The following is a 21,684-nucleotide window of genomic DNA, read 5'->3' on the forward strand; positions in this document are numbered from 1 at the left end:
AGCAGTTATTTTTATTACTACTAGAGCTTCAAGGACACACAGGTTTCAGGGAATCATCTTAAAAAAATATATCCTTCCTGGAAAATTTGTCCTATTTTCTGGAAAACCTAGCACTCCTTCAGGCACCTGGAACAGACAATCTCATTCCTCAGGAATGTTGTAAGAATAGTTGAGATTTGTCTTCCATTAAGCACTGTCAGCTCACCTTGGCTGGTGTGGCTCAGTGCGCTGAGTGCTGGCCTGCGAACCAAAAGGCCACTGGTTTGATTCCCAGTCAGGGCACATGCCCGAGTTAATAGGGCAGATGCCTGGTTGGGAGTGTGTGAGAGGCAACCAATTGATGTTTTTCTCACACACTGATGTTTCTCTCCCTCTCTTTCTCCCTTCCTGCTCCTCTCTCTACAAATGAATAAAATCTTTTAAAAAATATCAGCTCACTCAGTTTTTTTCTAGCATACTTCCTTGTCTCTCTTATGTATTGCTCTGTCAGCAATTTTTAACCTATTCCATTTCATGGCACACAGAAACTAATTACTGAAATTCTGTGACACACCAAAAATATATATTTTTTTGCTGATCTGACAAAAATAAGTACAATTTTGATTGATTTACAAAACATAATATAATAGTAATTACCTACCCTTTTTTGCTCCACAGTTACTTTTTAAAAAGTCAGGTGCCTATATTTCTATATAAGGATTTCTGGCACCAACGATTAACCAATCAGACACAACCTTATTATGTAATGTGACCAACAAGATGTAACTCTTGTTACTTGACCTGTGTATTTACAGTTCAAGACAGGGCATTCACACCAGACAGATATTCTTCTGTTGTCTGTTGTGATGTTTTACTTTGGCGGTTTAAGGGAGAAGAGGTCAGTGCTCCTGACTAAATAGGTATTGCATGTCTTAAAAATTCTTGTGGCACACCGGTTGAAAATCACTGCTCTATGTGTTACTCTTGACAACTGCCACTATTTATGTGGATGTTCTATAGAAAGACCTTGATTAACTGGAATTTAGCTACTGGAACACTTAATGTGGTCATGATTTTCCCCTCTGGGCTTCATTTAGAGAAGGCAGAGAAAAATGACAACTAAAGATTTGAGAAAGATAGGAAAATCATGTAATTTAACACCTTTGATTTTATTGCTAAAAGAAAGAGAATGATTATTAGGGCCACTCTGCTGATTAATAATACAGGCAGCAGAGGATTCCCAGCCTAGTGTTCTTTCTTCTGGACTGTAACCTAAACATACGGCTTTTGGCATTTGTCTTGGTGTCGTTGCTCCTCTGGTTTTGGCCACTACACTGCAGGTCTCAAAGTCAAATGCTTGCAAGGGCTGACAGTGGGAATGAGTGGGACAGACTGGGTATCATACACTGGCAAGTGGCGATGAAATGTGGCTCTCACACTGAAGCCTGTCTACCTCCTATGAAGGCATCTAACCTAGATTCCTTTTTTTTTAAAGTACAGGACAAACAAAACGTGTGGGGACCAGTTTGAGTACTTTGGTCTCAGTTTCAGTACCTTGTGCCAACCATATCCACAGGCCGTATTCAATAAGGAGATAATCTGAATTATGTACCTCAGGCATGTTGCCAACAAAAGTTTCAATGCTATTCATTGATTTGTATTAGCTAAAGCAGAAAATTGAAGAAGTGCATTTTGGTTAACTAGTCATAATACGTTTTGCAACAGAAAGAACACAGCAGGAGCTCTGCCCTCCTTTACTGTCTGGTTAGCCAGAATTCTTTGGTGTCCAATTGTCCAAGTGAATTTAGAAATCACCGTATGTAGGTCATTAACAATTGGGAAAACTGGGATCTTTCAGTACTGGAGGTTCGGCCCTAAGTAGACATTCAAATATTTAATGTCAGGACCTGTAGTGAGAAATATATTTATATCTTCTTTTGAGCAGAAACACACACATGTACACATACAGCACAAACCCAAAATAAAATTTCAAGAAACAGTTTCTTACCATGTGCCTAAACTGATGTTTTCCTACCTGTTTCATATTTATTAAAATAATGGTCATGAATTGCCAACCACATGTAGTTTTAAAAAAAATCACTAGCCCTACCTGGGTAGCTCAGTTGGTTGGAGCATCGTCCCCAGGTTACCAAGGTTGTGGGTTCAATACCCAGTCAGAGCACGTGCAAGAATCAACAAATGAATGCATAAGTAGAGCAACAGATCTCTCTCCCTCTCTCTCTCTCTCTCTCTCTCTCTCTAATAATCAGTAATTTAAAAAAATTTAAAAAGTCACTAGAGTAGGTAATTCCAGTATATTTTAATTTATTCATTAACTTATTAATTCAATAGATATTTACTCAGTCTCCAGTGAGCATGAAGTGCTCCTTTGGGAATCATGGGATACACAGACATGACAAAACATGGATTTTTGTTCTCAAAGAGTCCAAAATCTAATGAGAAAGACATGTATGGAAAAAACAAGGCAGAACAAACACTTTTCTTTTTATATGACACTTTTATTATCATACATCATAATGATAACAAATTGTTTAAGTAGGCAGGACAGAATTTAGCCTAATTTTACAGATAGAAAATTGCATTTTTGAAAAAATGACTTACCCATATGAAAATAGCAGAACAGCCATGATAATCGCATTTGATAAGCACTTACTATTATTATTGTAGGTACTGATTTAGTTCTCACTCTACTCTTACTCTTATGGTACCGTTATCATGCTCATTTTACAGAGGAGAACAGTGATCTGGAGAGGTTAAGGAACGTGCCTGAGGTCACAGAACTGAGAGTCTCAGGAACTAGGGTTCGGTCCTAGAAAATATTATTTCAGAACCTCAATCTTAACCAATGTGTTATAGTTCCTGAAGTCAAAAAGCACAGATCATAATTCCAGAGAGGTCGTGTCGTATAGTCATCTTCTCCTATCCCGACCACAAAAGTAGTGTGCCATCTGAAGTGACAGGAGGGCGTTTCAGGGGTGGAGGAGATGGGGAGGAATAGAGGCTGGCTCCTGAGCATTCCTCAGTGTGGAGAATCTTCACCAGGTTAATAGGACAGAAGTCAGCATTCAAAAGGCAAAGGGAAAGAATGTTTTCCCCCAAAGAAGACATCTAATCCTTTGGCCCTGCCCATGTGTGATGGGATATTCTTGAGATAAGGTAAATTATGGAACAAACTTGATCTTGGGAAAACAGGAGAGTTTGGCTCTCAATGTTCACTTTGGGTTTTACCAGCACATCTCCCTTCTTTAAGCGCAAGTTCTCATTCAGAATCATACAGATAAGTTTCCACTGGTGTAGTCCCAGAAAAAAACACTTAGTCTTTGTTGAGTTCCTCCCATTCGAGGAATTGGGATTGTCAAGCACTGAGAGAGAGTTGTGTCCAAGCCAGATCGATACTCATAATGATAGAGAATATTTATGCAGTACTTACTATAGAGTAAGGTGTTAGGTACTTTTTATGATGCTGTATTTTATAGGGTAGAAAAATGGGATCTCCGTGGATAAGCAAACTCTTTATGAATTTGATCTTAGGATAGTAAGCAAAACTTTAGTGTTAAAATTGGCATATATTCCAATTTAAGCCCCATACTAATTTTTAGATTTTGTGAATTAAATCTAGCTATTGTATTTTCCTGCCTCGATATATTCTTTATGCCCCTAATTTTGTAGGGCTTTTAGTAGTTATTCTGATGGATTTTATTTATGTTAAATTAAGAGTAAAGATAAAAATAAGATGGTCTCTGTGGCCCATTCATGTTTTTTCCTCTAAATTTGAAAACTGAGGAGACAGATACCCAAAAATACAAAGGCATATGTTTCATCTAAGTTTCTTCCAGCAATATGTCTGCAACTCTGAAAACAGCTGAGCAAAAATAACTGAGTGTGCTCTTTTTGAAAATAATAATTTTCACTTTTCAAAAATAGTCTCTAAATTCCCTTAATCCAGTGATTATAAATCCAGAATTGGTCAAGGCACATGATGGACTCTGGGTTTATACTATCCCTGAGGGTCAGTAATAAATTAAAAGAGAGGGAAAGGTATAGAAAAAGATTATTTAAAATGTAATTGGAAAAGATTTATTTACTAGACTTTACAGAGTATTACTTCAGTCAAGTGACTAATGTAGCTCAACCTGACAGATTTGAAAAATTGAAAGTATAAAAGTTGTGTTTAAAATTCTATTAGAATTTTAACTGTCACCACTCAAGTTGTTTGATCTTGTAAATGAGTATCAACTGCTTTGTGATTCAGGTCAGACCCTGCCTTCCGTGGGCACTGCAGTTAGGAAAGCAGCTGGTCAGGAACTGGAGACAGAAGTCAGCAGTCTCGGTATCTCTTGATTCATCCTCTTATTGCAGGAATTTGCGTTTGAGTGATCCTTAAATGGAAAATGTATCCCAACCCAAATAATTTATTTTATGTAGAATTATGTACAGCTAGAGCTTCCAGAAAGCCCTTTGGGTCCCAAATGATCTGGACTGAAGTCTCTTCGATGATATAGTTTGATTTTGTGTCTGGAGGAGATCAAAGTCAGTCATAATAGCAGAAGAAAGTCATGAAAAGTGAGAAGAAGGCAAGGCTGACTTCGTGTCTGGGCTTAAGCAAATTTTACACACATGTGCTTTTTTTTGCTTGTTTTGGTGATGAAACTCTGTCATGACTTTTGAGAAGCTCACTTAGTCATGCCAATCCTAGCGGGGAAAAGGATCATTTTTAATCAAGATTTTCACCTGGCCTTCACCTGAAAGGATGAGAATGATGAATGTCTCTGCAGTCCTATTAATTCGGGTGAAAATGAACATTTGGTAATTACATTTTGAGACTCAGAGTTATACCCAGGTTCTGTAAGGCTTGAAACTTATACACTGTTGGGGTCCACTTTAAGAATAAGAATATGAAATCACAAATGTTGAGTTAGGTACATAGCCTTGAAAGGGGCTTCTGCAAAGAAGAGGCCCTGACCTGTAAGCTTCATTATCTTCATGATAAATTCTCCTCCAATAATGAGTGACTGCTTTCCTTGCCCCAAATTGTGAAAGAAAAAAATGGGAAGGGGCTAGAGAATGGAAAGAAAATCCTTGTTTAGCTTGCTTCCCAACCAACCCCTCAAGCCAGCTGAGTGGTTTGGTCCTTTCCCCAAGTCCCAAGGTAAATAATGTCAGATCTAAAATTGCGCCTGATGAAACTGTGCTTCTCACGCTTTCTCAATTTATTTCTTCAATGGATAGTTACTAAACATGTACTCACTAGGTGGAATGGACCCTAATTGCCTCCTAGCGTTAGAATAGCGAGATCTTTGATATCCACATAGGGATCCCCGTTATGTGAAATGTGCAAAAATACTGCTGTTTTTTTCTATTCTAGCATACATATAGCGTGACTTAAAATACGTTCTTTTTTCTGTTCAGTTGAGTTGCAAGTCCATCCTCCAGGACGGTAATCGTCGGAGTGGCTTTGACTTGCCGAATCTTCCAGCAAATATAGGTTAAGTTATACGAAATGGGCGTGCCTGGATCTTACCAAGAGACCCCCTCCTCCCCAAAGCTTAGCAGTCAGAGTCACCCAGCCCCTTTCTTCTTTACCTCACCCTCGAAAACACCCTCTACTCCAGTCGTAGCCGTCCCCTCCCCTTCCCACCCCGCCCCATTTTCCGCCTTCAGCCCACCTCCCTGAGAATCTCCCCTCCTTTACTCCCTCTTTTTTTCCTTCCCCGTGGGCCAGTGCTCTTGGAGCTGCCCTGCTGTGCGGTGGGGCGAGGTGGCGACACCCATAGGATTGCTTCTGGGCACTCTCCAGCCAGAGGGTGGCTAGCGCTGAGCCTGGAGCTCGGCAGGGCCCCGGGCAGCGCGCCTGCGGCCGCGGCCGCGTGCCCGCCCCCTCCGGCTCTCCCTGCCCCCTCCCTCCTCGGTTCTTCCCTCCCTCCCTCCCTCCCTCCCTCCCTCGCGCCGCTGGGCGCCGGGAGCCTCGGTCTGCCCAGGGCGGTGGCTTCGTGCACCCCGCACAGCGCCTCTACGGTGGCCGCTCCCTCTTTCCGTCCTCTTTGCGTCATGTCGGGCACTTGATAATTTTTTTCTTTCTTTCTTTGTTTTTTAAAAAAATTTCTCCTTTAGTCCTTTCCACCTTCCACCTCCTCATTCATTTCCCAGGTCGATTTTTTTTTTTCTCTTCTCTGGGTTTGCTCATGAGCCTCCTCGGGAGCTACCGGAAAAAGACCAGCAACGATGGTTACGAATCCTTGCAGCTGGTGGACAGTAACGGGGACTTAAGTGCGGGGAGCGGCGGGGGTGGCATCAAGCAGAGAGTGAATGTCGGGACGGCGGCGCGGAGTCCCGCCCGGCAGCTTCAGGACCGCGCCAGCACCATGGACAGCTCAGGTAGTGCCGCCCTCGGGGAGCGCCGGGCTGAACTCTGCGCGGCCCTCCCCAGGCTCCCACCCCAGCCACAGCCTGGGAGAGGCCGGATAGAGGCGAAGGCATCGAATACCACCAGGGTGTCGCGTCTCTAATTTCTCTAGTCCAGGGAGCTAGGAAACGTTAGAGCAGTCTGGAGGCCCAGTGACCTTAATGAGCACCTCTTAATCTTGCTAGGCTGCTGAATTCACCAGTCGGGAGCCGGGAGGGGAGGGTTGGAGAGGAGAGGGGAGGGGATGGCTCGAGGAGCGGCTGGGAAAAGGGCGGGGAGAGGCAGCTGCTTTCCTCTCGGTGCTGCTTGAGCGGGAGAGGTGAAAGCGCTAGTGCAGCCTGGGGACGGTATTTATTCCAATTGTTCTGGTGATGCTGATGTTATTTGCGGTTTTGTGAAGCTCTGCCTATTCTCAATTCTGCTGTCTAAGGTTAATGCTGATTCTTGAGCAGTTTTTACCTGGGATCTAGAGCCCTTTTACAAAGCTTTTATGATTTGCACAATGAAAGTTTTTTTTTTCTTCCTGTTGTTGGTTTTGATCTTGTTTATACTTTTGCATTGAGTATATTAATATTTCATAAACCTTTACATGTAAGGAAAATGGAAATGCCTCCAAACTTTGTATCTGGGCTTTCAACTGTCTTCTACAAAGCATTTTTAACACGTTGGATTTCACTCTTGAAAATTCTTTTAGTGATTTCCATAGCGAAACAGTCATTTAATATATCCATGTCGGACCAGGAGTATTATTATAGCTGCTTATTACTTTTTCAAGGAACTGGGATCTGAGGATTGTTTACATAGAGATAATATATAATTGAAGTGCTCAGTGGCTTCTACATTGATAAGTTTAATACTGGACAACTGAGGACTCCAGAGGGAAGGTTCATGTCGGGTTGTTTGGGAAGTAACAAATTTAATTCCTGCACTTTGCAAACAAAAGCTTGCTTCTGTTTAATTGTATAATGGCTCTCCTTGGGCTACCATTTTGTATTTTTCTCATCCCATAAGAGGGATTAAATGTTGTCAACAAATGTTCAAGTATTCTGACCTGGAAACGAATCTCACCCTTGCAAACTCTCTTTGAAGTTAGATAAGGCATCGGTGGGACGCTCTCTCAGGGTCTCAGCGTCACTTTAAAGCTAAGATGGGACAGATGGTTTCAGAAGCATTGGTATTGATGTTGTATGTGGTTATTTGATTTATGTTTTTCCAAATCTGTGATGTATCAAAGTCCAAACCATCTTCAGGCTGCATGTCATCTCCTTTAAATCTTAAAAAATTTCATGTACTCTGGATGATCCCACTGTAATTCTTCCTGGAACCCAGTGGGCATGTAAACAAATAACTGAAATGAAAATGAACAGTTTCCAAATGAGTGTGGAGGTGTCCCACTTCAGGGAAATGAAAAATTGGAGACATTTTGTGTGTTTAACTTTTATACGAATTTTCATTTTTTCAAATTGGAATTGGTGTTTAATGTAGGTTACACTCTAGAATAAATTCAGCACATTTCCTGGGCTTGTTATATGCCAGTTGCCGTGCTAAACACTGTAGGGAATACACTAGTGAATGAGAGACACTTCTGGCCTCCAGGAGGTGGCCATTTAAGAGGGCCAGTAAGTCAATCACATAGCAGCCTATGGTAAAATCCTGTCTCTTTAAAAAGTATCTTTTTCACTAAATGAGAGGTTTCGAATAGGTATAGAGAAGAAGAGTTCATTGTCTTGATGAACTATTGTAATGGGAAAGCATTGCTGTTAAGAATATTGTTATCTCTAAAGTGCTATTACTAAGAAAATTGATTATTCAACTTGATCACACTAGCACTATAGAAGAGGTTGCAGGGATTCCCCTTCTAGTTCGGGGAATGCTGTGGCTTTGTTGTGGCAATACTGTGTATATAATGACTATTTTGATGCGTATTTGCAATTGGAATGCAGTTTGGGAGGGTGCTCTTTGTTCAGTTTGAACGTGGGATTGCACCCTGAGAGTGGGGTTTCTTTTAGCAAGTTCCCTGGTTTATTTACTAGTGCAGCTATATCTGTCTTGTCTAATTATAGTTCTTTCTTCTAAGATTCTCAGTGAGTGGCCTTGCACAGTGTAAATGTATCCATTTGTTTAAGATATTTAATTAAACTCATGGATCATCTCTAAAGTAGCATTAATCTGCCCATTTATTTAACTGATTGCACTGTTACATACCGCAAAGGCTAGGTGGTTCATGGAGCTTTTGCTCTAACAGACATATTTATGAATGGAGAACATGAGTTGAGGTCCCTCTCACTTAGTCTTAATAGTACCTAGTGTGTTTATAGCTATTTGTAACAGATAGAACACTTGAACAGTAATCTTACTTCATTTCCCCAGAATTGTATTAGGTAGAGTAAGCAGCATGTGCCTGTGCCTAGAGATTTGGGATCAAACCTCTGCACTATTGTTACCAGCTGTAAAACCTAGAAAATATTTAAGCTAGTTCCCATTACAAAAGAAGAATCATATTAGAGCTTTAGTTGGAGGCTCAAAACAACATGAGAATATATTTGCATTTTTCTTCACCTTGCTGTCTGTGCCATTTCTATCAAATGAGGAAACTTATTCTTAGACGTGGTGGGGGACTTGTTCAAGGTAAAATAGCTATTTAGTGACAGCCAGATTTGGGTATCTGACTCTAAGGTCTAAGTTTTTCCCCAAAGAGACAGAACTAGACTGTCTTTTTGTGCAGGCATACTGACCGATTGCTGAAGTGGTATGCCTCTTTCCCCTCCATCTTTAGATGAGTGTTTTTAGAGGGACAGGTGCAGAGGAGTGTAATAACTGTCTAAGTCAACAGATTCTCAAGTGGTAGATTCCAAAGCAACCCCATAGCTGGGTATAACTTGCAAAGCTCTTTACCTGCTCTGGCTCACTTTCTCTTCATTTAGATTTGTTGCTAGAAAACATTGTCATTCAAAGGTCATCCTCTCATATCCTAGTGGCACTTCAGCTATCCCAATTCGTTAGCTCTGAAATCCCACATCTCTCTTGTGTGCATTTCACCTTCCATGGAAAGTAGAATTTGCAAAAGCAGAACTCCCAGTTTTTTAGTCACTGAAGTGTTCTAGCGGTAGGCTTTACTTACCAAATTCATAATGACAAGCCATAAAGCAGCAGGCCAATTAAAAGTAACAGGATAATGAAGGGTGCTGAAATCCTTTCATGTTTCATGTGGATCTGATTGGAAACAAAAATTACTTTTAACGAATACTATTCTAAGTAGTGTTCAAACACAGGCTTTAACTTAATGAAATCTTTATTTGGGTAACTTCATACATCATTGAAATATTATAATCATATATGTACTAATATTACATAGGAATAACTGCTCACTTTAAGGGTCTTGTAATTTGAAGGCAAAGTTGGTGCAGCTAAAGTTTAAATGTTACTGGATAACCGTGTACAGATGCACCTCTGTCAGATTTCAAACTCTTGGAGACTGCCAGGCATTTAAGACTTAGAAAGGGAATCACTTGAATCAAGCTTCTAAAAGGTGGCCATAGAGCCTGTGATGCACACCTGTCTGTGACAGTCTTCTGAGGCAGTGCCTTTGGACAGTTCACACTGGTATAGAGTTCTTCCTTTTATTTTGGCAAAATCTGTCTTTCAGCCCCCTAGGTACAAATGAATCCAATCCTGTATCCATATGGAAACCCTTTGAAAATCAGAGAATAGATTCTGTTTCTCCTCTTAGCCCAGTTCTCTTCTAGGCTAATCCCACCTAGGTTCTTCCCCTTTTTCCCCCTGCATAATAACTCTGTATAAAAAGTACTCCTCTAACCCAGGCTGGTGTAGCTCAGTGGATTGAGCGTGGGCCTGTGAACCAGAGGCCGTGGTTCGATTCCCAGTCAGGGCACATGCCTGGGTTGCAGGCCAGTTCCCAGCAGTGGACACACGAGAGGCAACCATACATTGAAATTTCTCTCCCTATCTCCTTCCCTTCCCCTCTAAAAATAAATAAATAAAATCTTTAAAAAAAATAAAAAAATAAAAATAAATAAAAAGTACTCCTCTCCTCTCCCTGATTCTTTAGGCTTTTGCCTCAGAGATAACCTCTATTGAAAGTGTATGTGGCCCTGGCTGGTATAGCTCAGTGGATTGAGCACGGGCCTGCGAACCAGACATTTGCAGTTTGATTACCAGTCAGGGCACATGCTTGGGTTGCAGGCCGGTTCCCTGTAGGCCAGTTCCCAGCAGGGGATGCACGAAAGGCAACCATACATTGAAAAAAAAGAAAAGAAAGTGTATGTGTGTGTATACATCATATACAAATGTTATATATATGCCATTAAAATTGTAATAAAATACAAATTCAAAGTTGTAACCGTGCACATTTACATATATTGTTCAGTAATGCTTAAAGATAACAGTAACTATAGTTTAATGATTGTAATCCATGCATTGTGCTAAACAGTGTACATAAGGCATTTTATTTAACCTTCATAAGAATTTTTGAAGGTAGGTGACAGTTACTTTCCTCTTACAGGTAAATAAACTAGGTTAGGCAAGTTGCTCTAGGTTACATAGGCTCTCCTTGTTCTGTACTGTGTAAAATGCCATAGAGAAATGCCCATAAGATTGCAAGTGAAGAATTTAGCGGCGAGTGTTTTTCTATTCGCTTCTTTCCCTGAGGTAAGGAGAAATAGGAGTGTCTCGGGTAACTGAAATGAGCGCAGTTGTTTTTCAGTTTGATCTCCTGCAATAAAACAAACATCTCTCTGGACTTAAACATAACAAAGAATTTCAAAGTGCTGGAAATGGAGGAGATAGAGAAAGAGCAGTGTGGACGGAGACCGATTGAATCCTGGTATGACACAGGGAGAGAAATACAGCTGGGGCAGAAGCAGGTTTGCAGTTGTGAATACACAAAATGCAGTTTATTCTTGTATTATTGTTTATTGGTTAGTGTATATTTTCCATATGAGAAACTGTAAACTTACTTTTGCCCCACCCTGTATAATTGGTTCAGCTTTCTAAATTTAGGGACCAATGTCAAGCCAATAAAAATGAGTACCTGCTGCTCCTAACATTAAAGTTCAAAGTATCTTTTTAAAATTTATTATTTTATTTTTATTTTTAATTTTTAATTGTTTTATTGTTGTTCAAGTACACTTGTCTGCATTTACCTCCCACCACTACCCCCCCCCACCCCAGCCATCCCCACCTCCCTCCCCTGTTTCCACTCTCCCTTGGTTTTGTTCATGCGTTCTTTATAGTTGTTCCTGAAAACCCACCCCCATCTTCCCCCCATCAGAGTATTCTTAACAGGACATCAAAGCCCATCCTGGTACCTCTTCAAGCCAGCCCAACAGAACTTCTTGACTTTTCTTCACTGATAGGTCCCCTTCCCCACTCTATCTCTGTGCTGTTGCAAACGCTCTTCCCTCAGCTTAACCAGCCTCTCCAATAGCCATCTAGATCTCTCTTTCCCAAGTTACCGCCTATTCATTCTTCAGGAGTTGGCTCTAGTATCTTTAAACCCTGTAGGCTGCGTGAGGCAGCCATTCTCCATACCCCTCAGCAGCCTGTGCATCCCTGCCATAGCTGTTATCTCTGTGAGTGCTGATATGCTGGCTGGCCCATCTCTCCCTCCAGACTGTGAGTAAAGTTCAGAGCAAAGCTGTGTCTTATTCACCTTTGCTTTCTCATCACTGCTTGGCATTTATTAGGAGCCTAATAAATACTTGTCGAATGAATGGAAGCATGAACAGATTTTGAATATTTTTAAAGGGCATTTATAATGAAATATGTCCATCCAAACTAAAAATAATCATACAGCTAGAATTTAACAGAAATGAGGCCAGAGTTGAAAGAAATGAAACCGTTGGCACAAAGCTAGACCAATTCATTAATGAGCATGTTTCATATGCAAGGACCCGAGAGGGGAGAGAAAGATGATTAATCCATAGTCGAGAACCCCAAGAGTTTTGTAATGTGGAAATGTAAAGAAATAATTAGCTTACCAAAAGAGTGGGCCCTCTTGACCAAAAAATGCAAACTACTGTATGATTCATCATCCAGGTACCACTTTTTTTTTTTATCAGAAAGAAAAAGAAACACTAAATGTATACAATTTCTTTTAAACAGGCTAACAGTAGACGACTTACCGTATTTTTTGGACTATAAGACATACTTCCCCCCAAATTTGGGAGGAAATGGGGGCACGTCTTATAATCCAAATATAGTTTTACATTTACACTGGTGAAATATTATTTATGTTATTAAATATTTGACTGCATTTTTTGCTTCAAAATTTTTTTCCTATTTTCCTCTAAAATTTAGGTGTGTCTTATGGTCTGAAAATATGGTAGTTACTGTAGATCTGTGTTTCTTCATTATTATCACCAAGTTGGACTCTTAGCTATTTTCAGGTTTAGTATTAAAAATTCTTTGTATACTCTTTGGCTATCTGCAGTCATATGTAAGTTTTATGGTGACCTACTGCTTTTTATAACCTGCACTCAACATCTTGAACCTCTGTAGGAAAGAATCTATAATTTCGAGGTGAATCGAAGAATCCCTGGAGTTGCCTTGGCTGGGTCGTTTGTTTGGTTGGAGCATTGTCCTGTGTAGCAAGGGTTGCAGGTTTGATTTCCGGTCAGGGCACAAACCTAGGTTGCAGTTTCAGTTCCCAGTCAGAGTGCATCTGGGAGGCAGCCAAATGATGTTTCTCTCTTAATAGTGATGTCTCTCTCCTCCCACTTCCTCTCTCTGTGAAATCAATGAACATATCCTCAGGTGAGGATTGAAAATAAAAAGGATCCTGGGGTTTATATTGTACATTTTCTTGTTGGCAAAACTTGTAGTTCAGGAAAAAAACTAAATTATAGTTATTGCATATTAACAACATCTCTTGACATTTACTTGGAAGCTTTTGACAGAAAGCTCAGTATCCAAGGAATAAGTCCTTCACAGCCCAAAGAATTAGAAAATTTCACGACATGCGCCAAGAGATCTGGCAGTGGTCACTACCTTTAACTGCTTTACCTGACATGTCACAGGCCGTAGCCTGGACCCAAAATATCATTTTATTTCAGTAATGCATCAGTGCATAATTTTAAGAGGTACCAGGGTTAGAAATTAAAATGCAACCAGGTGGGGTGTTAACAATGTACATAATCCCACCCAGGAAGCAGTCAGATGGCTCAGTGCAGAAAATTGCTTTGTGGTGTTGCAGTGTAGTTTCTACCTGGCGGCTGGGAAGTTTGTCTTGGCTTATGTTATAAGCTACTTCCTGATTTTAGAAATGTTAAGCTGTGAAAGAAGTGTCCATCTGAATTGGGTATATTTGGCCAACAACAGGACTATAAAGTCATATAGTAATAGATCTAATAAAATGCTTTGGAGATGGAGAGAAGGAGCCACAATTTCAACCAGAAGGACTAGGGAGGTCATAGTGGAAAGTGGTGCTTGAGCCAGAAGTTGGTAGGTGGAGAAGGAAAGAAGATTATTTGGGGCTGAGGGCTAAGGCACAGTGGAATCATCATGCATGATGTGTTGAGAGAAACTACATTTCAACCTTGACTCTGGAGCTCACAAAGGTGGGAAGTTCTACGGTGGGTGGTGCTGGGAAGAGAGACTGAATCCAGATCAGGGTGAGCCTGCAGAGGAGGTTGGCTTTATCTTGTAGGCAGTGGGAGGGCACGGAAGATTTGGGAGCAGGGGTGAGGCAGGGCCGAGTTATCCAGTAGGCGTAGTGCCTGGGGACCACCATAATCTTAAGGTGAACAAATATGTTTTAATTTTAATTTCTTTAAAAAACCAGAATTTCTAAAGTGAGTATATCATTTAGGAATTATTCTTTATACAAATGTAATTTGTATTTATATTTATTTTTATATTACTTACATTTATATTTATATGAATGGGCACTTGAAGGAAAAAGTACCCAGGACCTACAAAAGACTTACTGCAGGCGCAGGGAGAAGAGTGGAATGTGTGAGTCCTGGAGGTAATTTGCACGTATGTGAAGGTTGAAGCCCATCTGTGGTTGTCAGCTGTGTCTCATTTCCCTGGGAAGTCAGTTGAAAACACGGGCTCCTGGGCCCCGGGAATTTCTGGTTTAGTTAGGGGGGAGGGGTGCACTGCCCGGAGGACAGCGAGAATACTGTGGGACAGCAGGACAGTGACTGTGGGACCATGGAAGAAAAAGGCAGCTCTGGAAAACATCACACAGACGAATGGACAGACTGACAACTGACCGGATGTGGGGTGGGAGATTTGGGGAAGCTAGAAACATCTAACCTGGATGGCAAGAGAGGAGGGAATATTTCCAGCCTTGGCCAGAAAGGGAGAACGTGACCAGCTGGTTTCCTGTGCTGCAAAATGCACCATGGGCACACCTTGTGGAGGGCTGAATATGCTCTGTATGGTTGGCTCAAGGCTTTCAGCTTTTTGGTAGGCTGCCCATTAGGCTGTGCAGATCTTCAGGGGAGCGCCAAGGAGTGGGCGGGAGGCAGTGGCAGGCGCTGTGTTTGCCTGGGGGAGGGGTCAGGTAACCAGTGGAAATGCTAGAACTGAAGCTCTCTGGCCCTGGGCTGAGTCCAGGCCCGGGCCAGAGGCTAGCATGGTGTAGGGTGGCCAGCCTGCCTTTATGTCCATTCTCCCTGGGCAAGCCTCTGGTTCCTTGCCTGGTGATGTGGGCACAAGAAGAGAGCTCAAATGCCAGTGAAATTTGGAGGACAATTATTGATGCAGGAATTTTTGGTCTCTATGGAAACACACATGCCTGGAAAAAACCCCGACAAAACCTGACCCTAGGACTGCCTTGTACTAGCATTCGGCCACTTTAGCACTGCAGCAAAAATCTTAGCAGGACAGCAGTCCTCCTTCCTCCCTTTGTTCTTTCACTTTCTCCCTCTCCCACAGTCCCCCTTCCTGCTCTTCTTTCTCCTTCCCCTCCATCTGTGACTCCCTTGTCCCTCTCTCCTTTGTCTCTGCCACTCTTCTCTCTTCTCCTGCCCTTTCCTGTGCAGGATTCTCCCCTCGGCCCCTGCCAGTGAGTCAGCGTATTTGGGAGACTTGGTGCCCATGCCATAAGGTGTGTGGATGACTGTAGGTTTGGGGGTTGTGTGTGGGTGTGTGTATGACTTAGATCCCAGCTTGCTGTGTGCAGTACAATAGGTGTGAACACTGGTGTCACCTTCCAATTTGGGTAACTGTATCTGACCTACCTAAACTTTCACTTACTGTTTCAATTAGCAAAGTGTTTTACACTATGGCTTGGTGATGAGACGTTTCATAAGCCTCCATCCCAGAGGTAGCTGTGTTTCATTCAAGTGAAGGAAAGAATATTGCTTACTGATTTGCAACAAGGGAGTGCAAAATATTATAATAGCTTGCCATTTTACCCTTCCTGTATCTCCAGCCTCACTCCTGCAGATCCTTCTCTTCCTCTCCCCTGTTGCTGAAGCCCAGATAAATTGCTCTATTTTCAACCCTTCCAAGTCCGATTTTTGGATGCTTTTGAGCTATGTGGGTATCAGGGAATCATGAGTCAGAAACCCCAGATATAAGCTCTGGCTTTGTCATTTACAAACTGAGACCTTGGGCAGGTAATGCAAGTGAGAAAAATTATACTGACCTGCCTGTTTCACAGGCAAGGTGAAATGTGAGAATGTAGATGAAAGCACTCTGGGGTGAATAACTAACCTTTGATTTCATAAATGTCTCCCCACCGCCTGCTCTGCGCTGGCAGTGTTCGAGGCACCAGGGTACAGTGCAGGACGAGACAGATGAGACCTCAGCACTTTCCAGCTTGCATTGTTGTGCAGAAGATATACCATGAACCAGGAAACCAAGATAAAGGATTATGTCACATGCTAACTGCTGCGAGGGGACCGGAGTGAGGAGCGAAGCACTCAGGGTCTGGTGGGAGGAGGGTGGCCTGTTCTCCAGACCCTGATCAGGAAAGCTTTTCTGAGGAGGAAACATTCGAGCTGACACCTGAAAAAACAGAAACAGACAGGAAAAAAAGAACTGCGTGTAGAGCAAGCAAATGTGAAGACCTAGAAGAGAAAGAAACTTTTGTAGAAAGGAGTAGGTAAGTGGTGTAACTGGCATTTAGTGAGCCAGGAGGCAGTGGCTGCAAAGGAAGTCCGAGTTGTGTTTTTAATAGATGGTTCTGACTGCTTGCATTGAGAAATAATTTGAGGTGGCTGTATGGGCTGAATTTGAGGTTCCAGCTCATTGGCTGGATTTACATGGCACGGATGAAGTCAGCAGCAGTACTGCTCCACATTCATGGTCAGCCTTTATTTTTTTAATTTTTTTCTCAAGTTCAGGTGAACTAACATTTTCATGGCATCTTAGCTTTGGCAACATGCTTTATGATAGGCTATCATATCTGGTTGTTAACAATTAACCAGTGAAGTAGGGCCAGCAACAAAATGTTTTATAGATGAGAAGCTCGTTTAAGTTCAGTGAGCTGATACACAACCACGCCAGCAGCATGGCCCAGGTCTTCTGACATATTGCAGAGTGACAGAGCTGGCAAAGGAGGCGAACTGAGTCTGTGCACCCCATGGCCAAGATGTGTCAGCTCCTTTAGGAGGGGACCCGCTAGAGGAGCAGGACAGGAAAAAAATGGCTTTTAACTGCTAGGGAAATTAGCTGAGGTTTCCTAAAAAATATAGAAGGATTTCATTTAATTATTGGTCTTAAAATGCAGCCCTAATTCCCCTGGCAGAGTAGGGTAGGAGCCGGCTTTGTCTCTTGGTGTGCCAGGAAAGAGCTGTCTCCATTATGCCTGTCACTGGCACGTACAGCCTGTGAAGCTTTCACACACTGTCCTGTTTTGTGAGCCTTTGCAGTCGCAACAGAAGCCAGTTCTGTTTCATATGCTGCTTTGTTTTCAAACCGTTGCCTGAGAGCAGGGCTTCTTGGATCTTAAGAACCAAACCCAAACCCAAACCCAAACCCAAACAAAACCCCATTTTTGCTTATACCGTGATACATATTCATGAAAAAAATTTTAACAGAACAAAATTCAGAGAGTGATATAACAATGAAAGTAAAACTCCATTTCCTTTCTCCCCAGTTTTTAGTCCTGCTCTCTAGACATAATTAATATGAATGGTTTCTGGTACATACTTACAGAATCCTCAATGCATATGTAAGCTTATACATAGCCATATAGACATAAGCAGATTCCTGTACACCACATATACATATGTACACATTCATAAATAATGTATGCCTGTCTGTCCTGGAATCCTATTCATGCCAGTGTGTAACCTAGGTTTTACTCCACACCATGTCCCGGACAACTTTCTGCATTGGTACCTAGAGATGCACCTACCTCATTTTCTCTAATGACTGCTTTGAATTCCACTGTCTCAGTTCCTTTGTCAATAGGCAGTAAATGTCTGTGAGCATATTTTTCAGTAAACTGCCTATGTGGTACACTGCTGGGATAAATTCTTAGAAGTGGAACTGCTAGGAGAAAGAGTATGTGTGCTCCACATTATGATAGATCTTGCCAGTTTGCTGTCTTGGAGCCTATACAAACTTACATTCCTACTAACAGCGTATGAGACTACTTGCTTTCCACATCCATGTCAAAGCTGAGTATTATCAGACCTATTTATTTCTGGCAGTCTCATAAGTGAGAAATAGTGGTAATGGTTCATTTAAAAGTGGTATTAAATGTTGATACTCCCTGAGTTATTTTTGCTGTTGGATGAGTTTTAATTATTATTTTTTTAATTACAGAGGTAATGCATTTTTAGGACAATTTAGAAAATGCAGAAAAGGGCAAATAAAAAATGATTAATAAACTTATTTCCCATGGATGACCATTGTTAACATTTTGACATGTATCCTTTTGTCCCTCATCTGTGTGAAATTTTTTTCTGCCATAATTGTCTTGGCTCCTCAGTGATCGTGGCTACTATTTTTCGAGTAGAAAACTGCAACACAGGAGTGTAGAGAGCACTGGGATTGGCACTAGTGGTTGTTCTGGATTCAGGTTTTGGTGTCACTGACCAGCGCTGTAACCTGGGACAAGTCATTTTACCCCATGAGCTCCTCTGTAAAACAGATCATGCCTTTCTCGTTATATTGTTAGGAAAATCAAATGTGACAAGGTGTAGGAAGGTGCCTACTGCATTCCCTGCCCTAGAACAGGTGGTTGGTGTTGGCTGTATCAGGAGGTTGAAGCTAAGTGAGACCATGTTGGGAATATTTTATTATCCTGAAGTTTCTTTAAGGTGGATCATTTTTCTCTGCATTTTACTAGGTTCTGAGCATTTTTTTCATTATATTCATTCTGGGATTGTTCATAATCTTTAAGGCTATTTGTGGTCACCATAATGTGGTCTTCATAATGGTGTAGGATATTGATCACCAGTCAACAGCTTGATACATTATTGGTGCTCAGGCCAGTTTAAGGGCAATTTTGAAGATGCAGGATGAAACCTAGGAACATTCCAAGGATGAAGGAAAACTTGCATTTATGTTCTAAGCCTGATTAAGCATTGCTTATTTTTCTATCTTTATTTATTTTTTCCCAGTGTTCTTGTGAAAGCTAGTTCATATAAAGCAGTTGTTCTTAATGAGGGACTCTTTCATGTCCCCTGCACCACCCCCGGCAATGTCCAGAGACACATGTGATTGTCACAGTTGGTGATGGGGGGGATGTTACTGGCATCTAGTGAATAGAGGCCAGGGTGCTGCTAAACACAGCTCCACACAATAAAGAATTATGTGGCTCAAAATGTCAACAGTACAAAGATCGAGAAATCCTGTTATAAAAGGGATGGATGTATTGAATATGAGTTGAAAATAGCACAAGTGGCAAAGTGTGGGTCCATGCCCATCAAGTCGATGGTATGGTCAGTGCTACAAATTAAACCATATGTAAGAGGAATTTCCTCCTGGCTGCAGGAGAGATAGCATGGAAAAAGACTAAGTTGTAAAATGGCTCGGTTTAGGTACAGTTATTACTGGAGGCAGCCAAAGTATGAGAAAGTTTAAGTCCATGTCTCAGTTTCGGTGGAACCCAAGATAGACTTCCTGTGTCCATTCAAGCATTTATTCATTCAGCAAACACTATTAAGTGACAAATAGCCCAAGTACTGTGCTGTGAGATTAAAAAAGAAAAGAAATTAAAGCCCTGGTATCCTCCCTAGAGGAGCTTAGAAGACAGTATTATTGCAGTAAACAGCTCGCATCTGAATCTGTGTTTCTGGCCTCAAACCCTGCCTCCGCCACGTCCCTCATTTTAGGATAAGGTAAGGAGTATCTGCCTCACCTGATTGCTGGGATGATTCAGGGTCCACGTAGAGTGTTTAGAAGACTGTCTAGCTTAATATAATTTTAGTTGTTTTTGTTATTTCATTTCACTATTATTACTAGAATCCTGGAGCCATCTGAATGATCTGGTTTAAGGTTTTCCAATTGAATTAGTACTAGCCTCCATTTCTCAATAAACTCTTATCCAGAATGGCAATGTACGAAATCCACGAAAACAGAACAATGCTGGTTAAAATGAGGATGGGAGGCCAGACACTGCTTTCTTGGGAAAACTCACTTGTCTACCCCCAAAAGTGGTTTCTCGTGCATAACTGCAGGACATGCAGCTCTGTAGGGCCCCAGTTTGATAACTGCTGATTTCATCCAGTCTGTTCATATTAAGAGAGAGGAAGTCATTTAAAGGGGGGTGGATAAGGCAAGTACATGCATACCTCTGTGTGTGTGCCAAACGCAGAAATGATGCTCCATGAAGGAGTTCAGAGAAGGCAGCGACAGGCTCTTCCTTTTTAGGTCATATTTAGGGCTGGTTTTGAAGGATAGGTAGGATTTGAGCATTTCAGATGAAGCTGAAGCTGGAAAAAGTAATTTCAGAGGAAGAAATAGAATGATAAAGAGATGGAAGGAAAAGCATTGGGGTCTTTATGCAGGTCTTAGTAAATTATCTTTGGCTGCAAGTAATAAAGTTCTCTCTCAAACCATCTTAATTGAAAACCAGAGAGAGGGAGTTGTAAGTCACAGGGCACCTCTGGACCTCAGATCAGAACACGGAGCCTGGCTTCGCTGGGGCCTGGAACTCCCGAGCTGAGAGCCTCTGGGCCATCCCACTCTCTCTAGTGCTTGATGGTTCTTGTTTTGCTCTCTCTTATGCATTTGCTTTATTCTCTCTCTGGAAGTCAGCTTTCTTGTCTTCTCTGTGTACCTGGCTTCCCCGAAGTTCCCAAGTTTTCATGTCACCGATTCAAGCAGTCAGTCTTCATGGATCATCTGTCTCTGAATCCGAAACTCTAAATTCTACCCGGAAAGAATCCGATTGTCTCAATACGTGTTGCTTGTGCTCCTCTCATCCAATAGTCATAGCCAGAGTGGGGAGTGTGAGGAGCCTGTCTTGCCCTGTTCTCCCATCCAAGTACTAACCAGGCCCGACCCTGCTTAGCTTCCGAGATCAGACGAGATCAGGCGCGTTCAGGGTGGTATGGCCACAAACTATCTTGCCCTGTTAATATGGTTGGCAAAGCCCTACACAAAGTTGAAAAAGGAACAGACTGACCCTCAAGTTGCACTTAGTAGAGACAGGCATTTATGTATCTATAACAAAGTGGGGGGTAGATGATACAGGTGAAAAGTAAGCAGTGGCTTGATAAAGGCTTCTGTGAAGAGGGACATAAGTGCCCTGGCCAGTGTGGCTCTGTTGGTTGGAGCATCATCCTGTAACTGAAAGATCAAGGGTTCAACTCCCAGTCAGGGCACATGCCTGGGTTGTAGGTTGGATTCCTGGTCCAGGTGTATACAGGAAGGCAACTGCTGCTGCGCTCTCTCTCTCATCGATGTTTCTCTTTCTCTCCCTTCCTCTCTTTATTTGCAATGACAAAATGTCCTCAGATGAAGATTTTAAAAAAGGGGGAACACCCAGTGCTGGCCCTGAGGTGAAGAAGAGGATGAGGCAGGGCATTCCAAACAGGAGCTGACTGGAAAGGAGGGAGAACACTGAGCTTTGAGTAACAGTGAGCTGCCGAGTCCCTGTATGTGCTTCAGTCACTCGTTCAGATGACAAATATGTATTGAGGACCTGCTAGGAAAAGGATATGTTTACGGATGAAGAAACTAAATTCAAATAGTTCAGTTACTTCCCTAGTGTCAAGAGAATTAGAAATATGAATGAATATCGAGAATGTTTCCATCTTAAACCATTTTTTCTCTATAGTTTCTTCATTGTTGCTTTTTCTATTTGATTCTACAGGGCCAAAAGTGACTTCTTAGAACAAGGTTCATGG

General features: G+C 41.8%; 1 protein-coding gene and 1 pseudogene across 4 annotated transcripts in view; one reads left to right on the top strand and one right to left on the bottom strand.

The window, feature by feature from the left end:
* Window positions 1-21,684, top strand: part of DNAJC6 (DnaJ heat shock protein family (Hsp40) member C6) — a 148,446-nt gene that overhangs the window by 44,956 nt on the left and 81,806 nt on the right. The gene's annotated exons all lie outside the window — the stretch shown is intronic.
* LOC119048203 (uncharacterized) lies at window positions 20,782-20,897 on the bottom strand (annotated as a pseudogene).

This window comes from Artibeus jamaicensis, unplaced genomic scaffold (genome assembly GCF_021234435.1).
Source record: "Artibeus jamaicensis isolate MK-2021 breed Jamaican fruit bat unplaced genomic scaffold, CSHL_Jam_final scaffold_1019, whole genome shotgun sequence".
NCBI classification, from domain to species: Eukaryota; Metazoa; Chordata; class Mammalia; order Chiroptera; family Phyllostomidae; genus Artibeus; species Artibeus jamaicensis.